This window comes from Octodon degus, unplaced genomic scaffold, assembly GCF_000260255.1.
Source record: "Octodon degus isolate 3935 unplaced genomic scaffold, OctDeg1.0 scaffold00010, whole genome shotgun sequence".
Classification (NCBI taxonomy): Eukaryota; Metazoa; Chordata; class Mammalia; order Rodentia; family Octodontidae; genus Octodon; species Octodon degus.
Genome location: NW_004524586.1, coordinates 25,267,350 through 25,271,572, shown reverse-complemented (window position 1 = coordinate 25,271,572; position 4,223 = coordinate 25,267,350). Strand labels below are relative to the sequence as shown.

Here is a 4,223-nt window from a genome sequence, read left to right as displayed (position 1 = left end):
CCCCCTTTCCTGACTCGCAAGAAACTAGAACACAAATCTGTTTTTCATAAATATGACTACAGTAATCAGAACACAAAAAAAGGGTTGATGGGTATTGCTTCAAACAAAGATAAGACTTCTCTACTCACCTACAAGAAAAATATTTTTTTACCAGTTTATAAGCATCAAATTTGCTGGTCAATGTTAAAAGATCCAGCAGAAGGATTAGTTCAGAAATACTTGAGAATGAATATAAATACACATGTATTCATGTATGTATATATATTCATTTTATATCCAGTCACTATATTTCATAGGCATTCTCCCACAAAATTAATTTACTTAATTGCCAGTCAGTACACACTTGTTCACAGATAATCCATTTGCCTTAAGTGAAGTTAGGCAATATCATAGGTTTTGTTATGGTCTCCGTCTTCTTCAGAATCATCCTCTGAAGTCTTGAGATCTTCCATATGTGCCTGAAGAGTTCTCGCAAGGTTTAAATAAATCGAACATGTGTGCTTGGTTCATTTGTTTTTCCAATCATATCAGAAAAACTTTGCTCACACAGATGCAGTAAGACAACTAGGTAGAGAGCAGAGCTGATAAACTCATACTCAGCTTGTTCATTTGCTTGAGCTCTATGTAGTTCATGAATATCAAAGTCCTACAGGTTGAGTTGCAACCGCTCTTTACAGAGTTCACAGGTGGTTTCAGCCTCTAATGAAGAACCAGAGTTAATTTTGGCCTGTAACCATTTTTTCATACACTCTTGGTGGACATACTGTAAACTCCCTGTGAACTTGTGTGGTTCTATCAGCAAATTAGATGATGATGCAGCTGCCATCCGACAAATTCTGCATAAATCACCTTCTTCTTCAGAGTCCTCTAAAAGGAGTCCTCTTTTATTTTCTGCAGTCTTTCTAGATCTCTTGAACATGTACTTTTGGTTTTATCACTTTTTACGTCAGATGAATTCCAACCTGAAGAAATAATATCTACAGTGATCACGACATTGTCAGTCAAATTATTTCCAAGGGATCGAGGGACTGCAAATCGGAATAAGGAAGCAGGAAAAATCCCTGTTATCCCTGTATTTCTTCCACCTTGAGTTGAGTCTGATGTGGAGCTTGGAGAGGCGCTGTTCAATGCTCCTGATGCTTGCCTTCTGTTGGCAGCAGCCCCAAGAGGATCGCTTTGTGCTTTAAGGTGAACAACTTCATTTGATTCTCTTCTAAAAATATGAGATCTAGATGTTCCATCAGAGGTAGTTATCCTTGAAAAGTCATGCCTTTCCTCTCTTCTTCTCGAGAACAAAGGCGTACATCTATTTTCAAGTGAGGAAGATAACCATGGACCTGTATTTCTACCTGCAGATTCATGGTTAAAATTTTCTAAATCTGGCTCAGAGCTATGATTTTGGCTAGATGACAAACCCCATCTTCGTCTAAGAAACTGAAACCCCTGAGAAGTTTCAGATGCCCTATTATAGTTAACTTCAGAAGTTGCTTCGTTACCCCGAGATTGTGACATCAACATTCCTGGAGAAGTATAAGAGTTTTCAGTACCCAATGATCTTGTAATTAAAGGAATACTGACTAGATCTTCGTGAAAAAAAAAAGTAGATGACATGCTAGAAGCTAGCAATCTTCTTGTTGTTTGCCTACCTTCATTGTCAGAAGATTCTTGGAATGATCTCTGAGATGAACCAATCCTTTCTGAGTTGCTTACAGTTAGGGTTTCATCTCTACTTGAAAAGTAAGAAAATCCAGGGTGTGTACTGCTTCAAAGAGATTCTTATTCTCTTGAAGAAAAACTTGATCTTAAGGAATTCCTACTTGAGTCCCCATAAGTTGGTGCTGTCTGATGTTCAGAAGGAAGTTGGTGATTTGTGGATGTATTCAACTGTAAAGTGCTTTCTTGAGTTCTCTTTTGGTCTTGCTCCCTGTGAATATGAAGAAGGAACTCTGTCTTGAACATATGATGAAATGAAATCACCACTTTGGTGGCTATAATCCATAAGATTATTAATGGAAGAATCTCTTCTCCTTTCCTAATTTCTCCTCTCTCTCATTAAATCTGTTCCACATGAACCGAGTACCATTGATGCAGATCTGAGAACTTGACTATGCCTCCATGAAGAGTCTTAAAATAATTGAAGTTTTACTTTAGAGAAAGTTTTAGAGATTTCTGATGGCAGTAAATCTTCAGTAATACAATGGATGGTTATTATTATTTATTATGGGAATCCTCAGACAGTTGTAATCAGAAAATTCAGCAAAAGAACTAATCACAAAGTATTTTCCTATAGAACAACTTTAATATCGTCTCATTATCATCTTCATCAGTATCATCTCATTCTCTTCATAATCCTCCTCTTTGTTAGAGCTCAGGATTGAACCCAAGGCCTGATACTGCGTTGAAACCATTTCCAGCGTTTCTCACAGCTGAGGTGGAGGTACAGCTTGTACAAGAAAGCTTAGGTCTTTTTGCATCATGGTCACGTTGCTGGTTCTGTGCTCTTGAGTGTGCTCCCTGAGTTATCTCTGACTCACTATTCCAGCAGACTGAAGTGGGGATGCAGCCGCTGATGCCGACTGACACTCAGAATCCAGTGAGTCCAGATGAGGAGTCTCTCAAGTGGCAGTTAGCATTTAAACTGCTTCCTCTATTTCCAGACATCATCCTAGCACTTAAAGAGCTAGAGGGTGGAATAGAAATTCTTTTTGGAATCCTTGAAGGTTTAGACTCCATTCTCAAGGTTTGCCCTGCTCCTGAGTTGGCACTCAACAGGGTGTGATGCGCTTGCAGTGAGCGCTACTCCAACTTCCAGCTCAGAGTTCGAGGCCTTGGACTGAAGCAGAGTCTTCCGCAGCAAAGCAAAATGGTGCCAGTGCCTCTCCCGGGTCTGGTGCAGAACCAGCCTGACAATTGATGGTTGATAATTTGATGCTGTATTAAATGTATTCATGCCTTCCAGATGTACAGGTCTCTTAAAATGTAAAACTTGGATTGCTTATGATGATGAGCCTTTTCTTTCAGATTCAGACATCTGCCTTTAACAAATTCTTAATGCTGTATATGCTATGCATGCACCTCTGTACTTAGAGATGTCTAGACATTAAACAGTTCAGAAAATGCCACAAATTTCTTCAATGATATCCCACTAAAGGCCAACAAATTAAATAAAAGCTTCTTATATACTAGGTAGAAATGATTGGCTCGGGGCTGGTGATGAGATGGCTCAGTGGTCTGGGGCACCTGCTTAGAACGGGCTTAGCAGAGCACAGGGACGACGGTTCAATCCCCCAGCACCACATGCCAGCCAGCCCCGCCCCCTGGTGGGCTGAGATGGCCACACACACACACACACACACACATACACACACACATAAATAAATAAAATTTTTTTAAAAAAGATTTAAAAAAAAAGAAATGATTGGCTAAAAGCTTGCTTTATGTCAGAATGAAAATTTAGGTGTGTTACAAAAATGTCATCATGGGTGGGGGAAATGGTTCGGTAGAATAAGTGCTTCCCTGGCAAGCGCAAGGGCCTGAGTTCAATCCCCAGTTCTGAAAAAAAAAAATGTCATCATGATTATCATGCTGCAGTATTATGTATGGCTTTTGATTTCAAATTTTCTGTGTAAAACTATATAATGGTTGTCTATTAACATTCTACAGGAAAAAAAATTCTACAGGGATTCAACTACTAGAACATCCATAGTTTGTAGGAATTAACAATTCTACATTGTATTTCGAGGTGCTTGATATTCAGATAAAATTATAATATTAAGCTCACTGCTCCCATTACAATGTAATGTCATTAACCTTCTCTTCTGGGTGCTCCACAACTGAGGTTTGTGGACCAAAAACTAGAAAGACAGACGGGTTAGGAAACCAGTCAATATTTTGCCCTGGCCCTCCAAGGCCAATGAGGACCCAAGACCTAAGAGAGCCTTTGTGGCAACATCCTACAATGCAATGAGTCCCTGATCTTCTGACCAAGTGATTGTTGGGCCGCAGAGGAAAGAGATCTATGGTGTACAGTGTGCCTAAGGAGAGTCACTAAAAAGAAAAATCCCCCAAGGTTTCACAGAATGCAACTTGATCAAGTGATGGCTGTGACACATCCAGATGACTGACACCAACAGAAGAACTGATAGGTGCTGTACATGGTTCCAAAGTAAATCCTAGGGGCCAGGGAGATGGCTCTGTGGAATAAGTGCTTCCCTGGCAAGCTC

General features: G+C 39.8%; 1 pseudogene; it reads right to left on the bottom strand.

Moving 5' to 3' along the window:
- Positions 1-351: 351 nt before the first annotated feature.
- On the bottom strand, positions 352-2,733 carry LOC101568614 (annotated as a pseudogene).
- Between the last annotated feature and the right edge of the window lie 1,490 nt (positions 2,734-4,223).